This window comes from Polistes dominula, unplaced genomic scaffold (genome assembly GCF_049000335.1).
Source record: "Polistes dominula isolate Pdom_NZ unplaced genomic scaffold, Pdom_raw_medaka contig_22, whole genome shotgun sequence".
Taxonomy (NCBI): domain Eukaryota; kingdom Metazoa; phylum Arthropoda; class Insecta; order Hymenoptera; family Vespidae; genus Polistes; species Polistes dominula.
The window spans coordinates 5,013,814-5,027,635 of record NW_028300966.1 but is presented as its reverse complement, the minus strand read 5'-3'; the positions used below and the strand labels follow the sequence as shown (position 1 = coordinate 5,027,635).

Here is a 13,822-nt window from a genome sequence, read left to right as displayed (position 1 = left end):
TTTCCACGCAATGACTTTTCTTTATTTCTATTTTATCTTTTTAGTTTAATTTTCTCTCGTATCAGTTACTTTCTTTGCCATTGGTTTGAAATAGAAAGGTTTCACAAATGATCCTCCAGAGAAATGTGCGAAACAGTTTCAAGCCATGAGAATTGCTTTTCCTCAACTTCATGGATTTCGTACAATGAAATATCTTACTAGATCGTTTCTGAGCTCAACACATAACTATGAACCCTCCCCCACACACACAAAATTTCTTCCCTCATATATTTATATATAAATTCATACATAATAGAAACTAAAATGAGAATAGACTTAAAAAATGTATTGTATTATTGTCATAAAATATACACTGTGACATATCTTTCACATATTATGACAATTTTATAACAAGTTGAAACGTGAAAGAAGAAAATTACATCTAAATCCCATTAGTTTCTATCTCTTTCTATTTTCTCTTTTTTTTGTGCAAGTACGATATATGTCCATATAGAACTAATATAATATAAGATATTTTAATTGAAATGGCATGATCAAATAACTCTTGTCATTTCAATTAAGCAATAAACAAAAAATAAACAAAAGCATATTGTTACATAGAATTTTATTATAATATATGTTATGTATTATTATATATAGTTGTCATAAAATATAATATATATCCAAATAAAAAATAATTTTTTTTCTTGACGAATTTATTTTTATTTATTAAAAACAAAAAAAAAACAAAAAAAAAAGAAGAAAAAGAAAACAGAAGCAGGTAAAGATATTTTTTTGTTGAAACTTTTCAATCCGCCCTCGTATGCCCCACATATATATTTCAAAAGAATTTTATGATATTAAAATTTCAAACGTTATAAAATAAAAATCAATCCCCAAGTCTCTCTCTTTCTTTTTTTTTTTATTTTTTATTTCTCTCTCTCTTTCTCTTTCTTCATCTCTGTATGTACTTCCATGATTGGAAATGCCAAAACAACATTTATTCCTTTCATTAGTTTGGAACACTTTGGAACAGGCACAGACAAATTAATATTACTAAAGAATTTACTTGTAATTAGCAAATCACTAACACCCATTGTCTGTAAATGTTTTAGACTTCTAGGTTGTTCGCGAATAAGTTTAATGCCCTTCTCAACATCTGCACCAGTCTTAGTAGCGCATATGTACACAGCCTTTGCAGCATGGAAAACATCGGTACTACAACCCACAGAAACAAGTAAACATTCAAGCGCTGAACTAATACAGTACTCCCATTCATTATGTGGGTATTGTGGAAATAACATGGTGGCAAGGATATCTAGTGGGTCCTTATATGGTGTTCCATTATAATTATTGTACCCCAGGAAATGTACAAGGTTAAGATCCCTAGTCCAATAGCTCTTCTTTAGATTAACCTCTAACCCAAATACTTCCTTCATGCATTTAGCGTACATATCAAGATTTATAATCGCATCAGGCTTAAAGCAGATCAAACTGTCATCTCCAAAGTAAATATCAAATACTGGCTCAGAATTAAAGACCTGTTCATTAGCAGTCCAACTGTAAACCATATTTACTAAAGTGCCAATGATATTTGTGAACATAGATCCCGATGGTATTCCATGGTACTTTTTAAAACGGCGACCATCTGAACTTTGTATAGGTGTTTCAATGAAATACTTTTCTATCTGATTAAAATAATCAGAATCTTCATCTTTAATAATAAACTTTTCCTTCACGATGGCGAACACAGCACGAATCAGCCAGGCAGGTACACTACTGTCAAACACATTATAATCTGTGACTAAAATCTTTGTTACGCCGAATCTTTTATTGGCTATGACTATTTGGTAGTTTATCCACATCATTCCGCCCTTCATTATTTCGCAACCATACGCTGTATTTCTACAGCATTCTTGACGTATTAGCGAGTCGATGAGTGGTAACGCGAATTTAGCCTCCTGTAATATTATGACCAACGGAATTACCCAATCAGGCCGAATTTTATTCGTATCCGAAGAACCAACAATATGGCTCCGGGCGAAAGCGGCACAGTCTGGAAACAGAACATTTGTCAATCGATAGAATTTCCATTGTTCTTCAATTGCAAATAAATATTCCTCAATAATCTCTTCTGTATTTTTTCTAGGATGAGTCTTTATGAAAGGTAGTCCCGGCGAAGTCGCTTGTGGTATTCTCGCGGATGTCTCCTTTAACGTTAGTGGTTGAAGTTTCTTTTCAACATCAAGATAACGTTTCAATTTAGTCAAAGCATTAGTATAAGCGACCAAGGTAGTATTTTGGCGTTTTACGCGAAAACTTTCCGATGTTGTCCCATATGTAGTTGGGAGTTAAGAGTAGGATGTTTTTGACTAAGAACAGCATCAGCCAACGGTTTTAACTCCTGGTCACAAAAGGCACTATATATCTTGAACGATAGTTGCCGAAAATTATACCTTGCTGGGAATCCTGAATCATTGGGTAAAATATGTCCATGTATAGGATACCAATTTGGTTTACGGTCTGGGATGTAAGGATAGTTCGCCCCAACTATTATGTTTTTTCCAGTTTCAAACTTAGTATTGACAGAAGTTGCCATCTGGCAATTCAAACCAATCAACAAATATTACCTAAAAAGAAATGAGATATATTACGTCTTGTAGTATAATAAAAAGTGCGGTCTATTTTTGATCAAGTAGTTAGATCTTTACCAAGGAATGACCTAAAGAATTGTAGGCTGATTCGACCAAATTTAGATGTGAGAACTGGAGAAGAAGATGGTAGTCGATTTATAAATTTGACTGAAATTATGTTACGGTAAAGGTAGATAGTCAAAAATGAAAATAAAATGGTTACCTTTTCCTGTTGCTAGCTTATTATAAAATGTTTCAAAACAGAATACAGACTTACTGTCTAATATACGGAATTATTACTAATATAGATTTACCAACTAATTCAAAAAATATCGGATTACAGAAATTTATGAATACCAATCGTTAAGAAAGATTCATCACTGACACACGTCGTCGAAAAAATACATTTTCAGTACGTTGTCCTGGTTCATGTTTATATACTAATTCCCCTTTTCGCCTATCATCGTCCCTTTCCTTCCGACGTGTTTTAAACTTAATTTAAACTAATACTTTTGCTAGAAATCCCCACTTCTCACTATTGCAGCTAACGACGGATTTCATGATTGATGTTTTCGAAATCACATACGCCAAAAGCACATACAAAACTTACATACCCTCTCATTTCTTCATACCATAACAACAGGGGACATTTCTTATATTGTTACCTAACAGAAAAACATCTTCGTTTATCATAGAATATCTATTTATATTTATAAGAAAGTCGTTTTTTTTACCTTTTCTAGAACTATATATTTTCTTTTGTATATATGAGAAATGCGAGTTTATCCTTTCCTAGAAATAGTTACTTAAAACTAACTACAAGGAAAACCATCGGTTTACATATCTAATAATACTTGTTCTTAAGTAAATTTAATATTTCAGCAACAATGATTAATAAAGTATATAGAGTTACCTGATACAAATATTCGGCGAGAAATATATTTCGCATACCATATTGCTGACAAGTTTGATACTAGATTTATGGAACCGGTCACAATGACGGTTTTTCGATTTAGTGCTTAAATATTCTGAACATACAAACATTATTCTTTAAATATTACATATTGGTTTTTAATTATATAATGCAGCGAATATATATTTCTAGTCATTTTCTTTGGAACACCTTTATTTTATTATTTCCAGATGTGGTATACCTCTTTTTACGACAATTCGTCCATTTGAAAGGTTAAGTTATATAAATATACAATATCTGGAAACAATAAAAATGAAATAACAATGAATAAGAAAAAACAACACTAAACAAATGACGGCTATTTTCCAGTAAATACATGAGCAAACAAGTTTGGACTTGTTGTCTACAGTTAAATCAAACCTTCTCATATCACAAATACTCACAGTTCACTGGTGAGCTTTGCCGGTAAAAGAAGTTATTTTTTGAGATGAAGTATCTCTTATTATTTTATAAAACAAGTAGATCAAAGTGAAAGATTATAAGATAGAGTTTACATGTAAAAAATGTATTGAAGACAACATTAAATAAAAATCTATAACTTTTTAATAAATAATTTAAAACAAAAAAATAATAAATAATGCATTTTAACATACCCGTCAAAAAGACGGATTTCAGTAAAAAAAAGGGTATGCAGGCAATGCCCGTAAATCTAGTGGTAATGTCTTCTTCGTAGAAACTGTTAATAAGATAGTGACATCAATAGCGGATGATAGAGATGAAAGTCCTAATAGAAAAAGAATTCAAATCGAAAGGGAAATCGTAAACAACAATATCTTGAAGAGATTTTGAAACCGTAAAGTTAGATGAAATTAAAAAGATAATTACAGAGCTGACAAAAGGAAAAAGTACAACAAATGATATATCAACTGAGATATTACGAATGATATTTAGTGTAATAAAACAGGCATTCATAGATTTAATAAACGAATCGTTAAGAAAGGGATGTTGTCAAAATAGCTGGAAGATATTTATTATTATACCGATCCCTAGGATCGGGATAAGGGATCTATCCCTATCGGGATAGATAGGAAATGCAAAAAAGATGAATGAATTTAGATCAATTAATATGCTATCACTATACGAGAAAGTATTGAGATTAGCGATAAAAAAACAATTAGACAATTTCATGGGAACAAATCAAACCATAACAGAACACCAGGTTGGATTCAGGAAACATAATTCATGTGAAACGGCTATACAAAGTGTTATAGATTTTGTGGGGGTTATAGAAAAGATAAAGAAAATAAAAAGATGATGATGATGATGATGATGATGATGATGATGATATAAGTATATAATAATAATAATAATAATAATAATAATAATAAATAACAAGAATATATATTAAAGTAAATAATAATAAGTACAGAAAAATAACATTTTACTAATAACTGATAGAAATACAAATGTACAAAGAATTAAAGAGACAGAGATTATCCAGCAGACGCAAATTTACTTACAAACGGAACTTACCAACTTATCAGACAGAGAAACGCTTAATTTGACTTATCTATATATTTATACTAAAAGTAACCTAGACCCTTTTGAAGAGGGGCAGGGAACATATTAATCTTATTGGCCTTTAGTATCCACTGGAGGTGGGGGCCAAAATTGGAAAAGCTCGGACTCCCACCGCTTTTAATTGTTATCACCAACGGTTTTCCCCCTAGCAACCATCAACGGTTTTTCATAAATAACCGCCAACGGCTTTCCATTTGTTATAAGAAAGAGAATAACACAAAGGACAGAAAATCGCTTACAAAGATAAGGAAATTGTAACCTTATACGGCTTATCGCCTACAACTTAAAACGAACGTTTGTAACGACGTTGAAACGAACGTTGTCTATTGGACTGAGAAAAAAATAAAAAACTGCGATGCAGAGGATCTTCCTATTAAAATTAAGAGCTCATATTTGGTGAGAATTTTTTTAAGGTGTCTAGCAACCCATTTTTCCGTGGTACTTGTAAAAAAAAAAAATAATTGATTTTTTTGACTCACCCTAATATTCATATATTATGTTTATTGGTTTTTTTCTAAATTTTTTTAACGTTCATATTAGAACTATATTAAAATGTCACAGTGGCAACCAAAGTTTAGTATAATAATAATCAAAAATGATATACATATCTATGTTAAACACTAACATATGATTAAATTTATACTTTGTTATTATAAGAAATCATAGCCAATATCTTTATCGGTTGAAATTTTTGTAAGATATTTTTTACTTATGCAATGAATGTTAAAAAGAATCTGAAATAAAATGTACTTTTTCAAAAAAAAAAAAAAAAAAAAACATGAGAGTAATATTACAATGCAATCGGTTCATTGAAGTGGAAGATATGTTAAACGATAAATGCGTTTTATGTCGATTAAACGAAGACTTTATTACAGTGTATGTATGTATATTTATTTTCAAGGTTAGGAAAGAACTGCCGATTTTTAAAAACAAACAGCATTGCTGGAACTCAGCAGTTGCATAGCGTTATACCAAGCAATGATGAGTCTTTTTAAACTCGGTCTGCTAGATAATTGGCAGCTTTATTGTAGTTATCAATAGGCTAAAACTTCACCGTTATGGTTGCGGAGGGTGTTTATTTGTAAGATATTATTCTAATTCTGAAAAATATACTATTAATAATTTTTTGAAGCGACTAAGAAAATCTAAATAAATTGTTAATTATATTTACTTGAAAAATTGACCAATAATACACTGCAATCTTTATGTATTTATAATTTTCGGTAGTATATAATTAAGCTAAGCTCATTAAATACATTTAAAAATAATTATATTTCTTTAATAAGGTTTATTTTAATATAAAAACAAAATTAAATGCCGAACAAAATAAAACGAAAAATTTTAAAATTAAAAAAAATAATGGGAACAAAATTCGGCCCATCTGGAGAAGGTATGATTTATAATATATAAAACGATTTTTGGAAGGATAGAGTTTTTCTTTAGTATGACTAACACATGAATTGTTTCTTTGTAATTAACACAAATTTTATTATTTTATACCAAAAATACAATATAATAGCTTAACTTAATTATTAATCCTACCTTTAATTAACAAAGAAACAACATTAAATGTTGTTATTCACACTGTTGTTTCTCGGTTACTTTTACAATTTAGTCTTAGATTCTTAATTATTTCTACGTTTGTACTTTGTGGCTTACATCGTCTCTCGCCACATGTCGATTTATCCGATTGTCTTTGGTACAGTAGGAAGTCTGACTTACCGACTCGATCCAGGTGCTAAATTCAAATAGGCTAAGGATACTTTCCTTTCATATATATATATATATATATATAGATAGGATAGATAGATAGATAACATTATTATATTTGAGTATATTTTTTTATATTAGATTATATTATTACATTTAATTAAATCTTTTTATTATATTAGGTTATATTATTGTTCGCACGCATTATATTTTATGCTGACGCGAATCCATTTCAAACTAACGTACAGTTTTTAAGTTGCAATTATACGCAAGTTTGTACGGAAAGTCTCACGACGGTAAATTAACACGGTGTGAGTGGTTTTGTAGTATACTAAAGGCAATTCTTTAGTCAACAATGATTTATTAACTTGAGTCTTGGCGACTATGTTACAATTGTTCGACGTGGACTGTATAAATGTATGATGTACAACAGACAATGTGTATTACAGGTAAGAGTACTTAATGGACAGAACCCTTCTTACATTATTTCACGGGTTTTTATGCATAAGTTAGTTACACCCCCTTGGAGAGGGAAGAACTTAAATGGGACTTATTGGCCAATAGTAGGAGGGTCCACCTACCAGGATCTCTCGAAGGAAAATCTTATGTTTTTGGGAAAGGGAAATAATACATAAACAAATGTGATCTAAAATATCGGAATGTTATTTCTTTTTATGGTATAATACGTGCTTAGATAAGAATCAGAAACCTTCAAAGGGCCCGACACTGTATAAAGGGTTTTCATCGCACCATATGTTTCTTTGATCATTGAGATAGTTTAGGAATTTATGGCCCTTTAGAATTTCTTAATATTTAGGTAAACAATACCTTTTATCTGCTGCCTATCGTATTTCATGATATTTTATTTCATAGGCTTATCGCAGGATCTGTTTCACAGAAATTGAATATTATAAAAAATAACAAATATAAAGTTTATCGTTTATAAAAGATTTGGTACTGAACAATTATTATATTTAATTATATTTTTTTTTATATTAGATCATATTATACATATTAGATTATTTTATTTTATTTTTTTATTATTATATTATATTACCATTATATATACAGTCGCATGTAAATAGCTGAGAAAGGTAAATAAAGAATATCTATCAATCTATCAATCTATCTATCTCTCTTTCTCTCTTTTTAAATGTACTTTTCCAATCAGGATTTGCTCTAGCATATCGCTGGATAAAAAAGAGATAAAGAGATAGAAAAATAAAAAAAAGGGGAGAAAGAAGCACATCGAATCGGGTAGTTCAGGTTCGTTACTCTCTGGCAAGAGTTCGCGACCCTCTTTTAATTAAATATACACTCGCGTGCGTGATTGCGTATATGAGTTAGTTTCCCTCACACATATAAGTACAAGTTACACACGTATAATCAAGGGAGGGACACGAAAGGTACTAGCACCCGATCCCTTTTTCTTTTCTTTTTTTTCTTTCTTTCTTTCTTACTTACTTTCTTTCTTTTTTTTCTTTTACCGTTCTCGATATCAATGATCATCTTTTTCTCGAATTTAATTGAAACGTAAAAAAAAAGAAAAAATAAATATTTCTAGTTCATAGTTTTACGCATATCTCGTTCCTAGTATGTATGTGTGTGTGTTCTTTATTTTGTACAAGGTAATACATATTCATATTACTATATGTCCATTTATACTAGATTGTTTATCGCGTCCTTCAATATTAACATTTGAATATTTAATTTTGATTATTTCATCGATATATTTTATTACCATTTTTTTCGTATTCGCAATCAAATTTAAAATATGTACGATTGTAAGAATTTTAATAGATTTATTTGAAATTTTATTAGCTTTTGTTATTATTTTTTTTCTTTTTTTAAATTTATTTCGAGATTTGTGTGATCGCTAAATCGTATTAACCATTGATATTAATTTTGTCAATTAATTATACGCAAATTTACACATTTTATTCGTATATTTTGACCTTTTCTCGATTCTTTTCTTTACTCTTTTTTTTCAATCTTGTTATTGACTTCAAATAAATTACACGTGCAATTAAAAAATTTATTTTATTAATATTAAACAACAATTGTTATTTATTAACTTGTATTTATATGAATTATTTTATTTTTTATCATATTTCTTCCTGTTGTTCTCGTAAAATGCATCATAAAAAAAGGAAGAAGCGAGCACTTAAAGTCAAGATTTTATTGGAATCTTTTTCCATTGCAAGACGGTTGTTTCAAGAACGTAAAGTTGGCAACATAAAATCAGCATAGTTATGTAATAGTCGTATCCCTTTCGTAAATTTAAATTCCTTGCCAGTGGTTTTACCAACAGTTTATGATAATTCCTTTTCCGGCCGGAACGCGATAAACGTTTCCTATTTTTCGAGAATATATCTTTTTACTTCGTGCGTGCGTGTTTTTGTGTGTATTTGTGTGTGTGTTTATGGTAACTTGCTTGTGCGCGCGGGTGATATTATTTTTATATGCGAATATCAGCGAACATTAATTATCCTTATCGTTATTTTATTTACGACGTATTCAACTTTTAATCACGCTAGAATAATCGTGTAAATGATCTGTAATTAAAGGTTCTATATATTAAATATGATTTAATATATCAACCACAAATATCTAATTAACATAACATTAAAATGCTAATTTAAATTAATGCTCGTCGAAGAAATTTTTAATGGGAACAATTAGGTTTGGATTAAGTACGCTTTTTTTATGATGATACTTTTACGTATTATTATTGATGCTTGTTATGGGAAAATAATCACTGTTGATTGTTAAACAAATTGAATTGTTCATGAAATTGTAAACGACGTAAGCTACATAAGTAATTTTGGATAAAAAGTTTAGTTATGATAACAAAATTAATAATAATTATTAACCGTGTTATATGGGAATATTATTATACGTGTTTTATGTTAGATCAAATATAAAGAAAAAGTATATGTAATATATACAGGGTGATTCACCAATTCTTGTCACCTAAATAGCTTCGAAAGTATGATAGTAACAGAAAAGTGGATAAGGAAAAAGTTGCATGAAAAATTCAGAACTACAATATGACATTAGTACTTTTTTGCTAGATTGAGTCATTTCCGGGATTCATTGGTCAACTTTGTTTTTTTTTAATACAATGTTACATTTTAATAGTTATTTTCGGATAGCAGCTGACAAGACAAATTCAATGATGCTCAACATTAAATACAAAACCTGACAATGACCAAAAAAAATTATACAGAAAATATCTGTTCTGTCTGTTGTCGAAGCAACTAAAGGATGGCGCAACCCTCTTTCTTTTCTTTTCTTTTTGTTACGTCAGAAGGAACAACCTCCATAGGCTCTCCAGGCCCAGTACTTGAGGGAGTGTTGAATTAAGCCCAAATTGGACTAGCTAGAAACTGAAAAACATCCCAAAATAATAACCCTAACATGCAACCAATTGGGGCGGACGATAACGCGCTCACTAAAAACAAATATCTAATACGCAAAAATGCTCCATCGATGGTGAATCGGGTTGGCATTCACCCGGTTCGCATCCTATAAAAAACTAAAAAGATCGCATGAGTAGCTCGACAGTCTTTTGGAAGCCTTTAAAAATTCCGAAAAGACCAAACTATTCGTCCCATGACAAGCTTGTCAGGTCGAAACCAAAAAAAAAAAATTGCTCCAGGTGAGGCTCGAACTCACAACCCCGGCATTGCTCACGAACACTGTCTTATAAGTACCGTGCGCTAACCAATTGCGCCACTGGAGCGATTAGAATGATATAATCTTAATATAAGTTTGACTCGACCATGACGTGAGCATGACGTGAAAGAGCTATATTGTGACCGGCTTGTTCGCCAGTTTTGACCTTCATTGACCTTCAAAAATATTGATGTTGCACATCATTGGATTCGCCTTGTCAAGAGCTATCCGAAAATAATTATTAAAATGTAACATTGTATTTAACCCATTGACTGCCAGACATATTTAGAGCGACTTGCCTTAAATTTTTAAAAATATAATAATATTAAGTTACTGATATAATATTGTAATGGTATTTACAATAATTGATAATTAATGTTTTCTACACCATATAAATATTTTATTCAACCTTTTTAATAATTCTTAACGTAAATAATCATTTGTAATTAATCTGAAATTGCAGCACGCACTACGAGATATCTCGTAGTTGGCAGTCAATGGGTTAAAAAAATAAAGTTAACCAATGAATCCCGGAAATGACTCAACCTAGCAAAAAAGTACTAATTTCATATTGTAGTGAATCGAAACTTTTTCCTCATCCACTTTTCTGCTACTATCATTCTTTCGGAGCTATTTAGGTAGCAAGAGCTAGTGAATCACCCTGTATATATAAAAAAAGAGAACAAATACGTGACTTATATCACTTGAATAAGTTATGACAATGATCCCCCTATTTTTATTTTTATTATTTATGAGCTATAAAAAATATATCCATACATATTCGTATAAATAATGCAAATCATAAAATGGAAGTGTAGGATATTGGATAAAACAAAAGTATTTATGACCGAATTGGTAGGATTTTTATAACATCTTTTGTATGTCACTCGAATTTTCAAATGTCTTTTTCTCTCTTTCTCAAAAGATTTACCAATAGGAAAGATATCTATATGCATAAAAGAGAAAGAGAGAGAGAGAGAGAGAGAGAGAGAGAGAGAGAGAGGTATCTATAGGAAAAGTTGAGAAAAAGAATCGAGCACTTTCCATTTGGTCTAACAATGCCGTTAACCATTTTGATTGGTAACATCGAAGAAAAGCGAACTGTCAAAACTAAAAGGAGTCATGGGGTTGTAAATTTATGGCATCCTAAGGTCATGTGGGAACATATCATACATTCTTATGTCAAAGAAGAATTGAAAAGAAAAAGAATAAAAGAAAGAAAGAAATAAAGAAAGAGATTGATATGTATATATACACATATATATATATATATATATATATATATATATATATATATATATATATATATGGATAGATAAGTAGATAAAAGAAAAGATATTATATATATATATATACATAAATTTTCAGGGTATGTGTGTGTATATGTCTGTATTTAATAAAGGAAAAAAAATTAATCTCAAATGTTCTTGCGTAATAGAAATACCTAAGGGATTTTTGTAAACGTGAAGGATGGTAGAAAATAAAGATATTGTAAGGGTTATAAAGGACACAATGATAATCATAATGTTGGATTAGAAAATTAGCTCGTTACAAATGAGAGAGAAAAGGAAGAGAAAGAGTGAATTAATTATAAAAAACAAACAAGCTGATTGTTCGGGGAATTTCAGAAAGTTATTCGTAGTCAAGTTAATGGTAAGTGTCCTTTTTTTATAGTATTAAATTTGTTTTTCCTTTCTTTTCTCACATATATGAGAGCCGGAAATTTGTTACATTAAAAATGCATATTATGCATTTATAAAGTTCTAATATTATTGTAACAACCAGCGTGGCTAATTTCACTTGCATAAAATTCTTTTTTTCGGTTTCCATTTCCTACCCCACGCTTTTTCTTCGCTCTTCTTGCCAATAAAAATCTAGTTGGATGATCTAATTGACGGATAAAGTTATTGTTTAAAAAAGAAAACGTTGAATCATCTCAAGATAATAAACAACATACGGAGAATCGTTTCATTTTTTAATCACGTCATCTTTAAACAACAGATTTAGATGATTTTACAATATAACTTTCGAATAAAAGCTTTAAATAACCTTGTGTTTATGAAAAATTTTCTTTTTTTTTCTCTCTTCTTATTTTTAAGCCTATAATACGCTCACAACGTCTGTACGAAAAAAAATAACTTCGATAAGAAAACAAGAAAAAGCTCGAACACCCTGTATAGTGAAAAAAAAAACACGTATATTCTCGATGGCTGCTCAGAGATATCGTAAATTCGTTGGTTATTCGCGAGAAAACGCGATTCTAGAAGAGTTTAAAGTTGACTATGTGATCGAGAAGAGAATATAGGTTAACTGCACCATCGTGCTTAGGATGGTTATAGGGAGGGATGGTGAAGGGGTGGGAGAAAGATTTCTTCGTACCTCTTACCACTCCCATTTTCCATCATATCCCTTTTCCTTTCCACCCTTTTTTTTCCTTCTTGTTTTTTTTTTACTTGCTTGCTTGATTTTTCTCTCTCTCTATTTTTATTTTAATTTTTTTTCTTTTTTTTTTTTATACATTTCTATGTGGATGGCATATCTTAATAAAGTTCTATAATTTCCGTAAAAGTTACGAGAGTTAAAACCACTAAAGCTTTACGACGATAAACATATCCGTTCTATTTCGTTCCGTTGTTAACCCCCTTCCCCTTTCCCTTAATCGTAAATTGTTGACATTGCAATACAATATATATGAATACAATATATACGAACACAAAAATGCCTCGGTGCCCATCCTGACCCAGATTTTGCAACATAAGGCGTGCTCAATTGTTCGCATTAAAAAAAAAATTATTTTCTTGCGTCAATAATAATAATATATAATATTGAATACGTGTTGAAAGTATATATGACGTTAGAAACTTGTCATTAGACAATAAAGAATTTTTGAGAAAAAACTATATTGCAAAAAAAAATATATATAATATAAAATATTTAAAAATTTATATGTATGCATTTTGATTTTTAGTAAAAAGGTTTTAATATTATTTCAAAATCAAAAGTTTGTTATTTTTTCTTTCTCTTTAAATAGGAACCTGCATTTTTAATAACGGCAACATATTCTACGTAAAAAAGAAACAAGAACAAAGTTTTGACTGAAACTATATTTCAACTTCAATCCCCCGAAAATCAAGAAACGAAATTGGTTCGTACAGGCAGGCTTATTAATTATTTCTTCTACATCTGTTTGACTCGAAAATTCTGTCTCGTGCAATTTGTAATCGCCTTATACGTGGATCAACGCAGACGCGACCGTATTGACCAAAGGGAAATATTAAAATGGACTCGATGAGGAATTGTGATAAAGAAAGACAAAACGAAATAAGCT

At 30.2% G+C, this 13,822-nt stretch overlaps 1 protein-coding gene and 1 non-coding gene across 6 annotated transcripts in view; one reads left to right on the top strand and one right to left on the bottom strand.

Moving 5' to 3' along the window:
• The window catches only part of LOC107071716 (serine/threonine-protein phosphatase 2B catalytic subunit 3), a 303,766-nt gene that overhangs the window by 96,792 nt on the left and 193,152 nt on the right, over positions 1-13,822 (top strand). The gene's annotated exons all lie outside the window — the stretch shown is intronic.
• TRNAI-UAU (transfer RNA isoleucine (anticodon UAU)) lies at positions 10,470-10,561 on the bottom strand. The gene is given in 2 exon segments: positions 10,470-10,505; positions 10,524-10,561. It is a non-coding gene; the product is annotated as a tRNA-Ile (tRNA).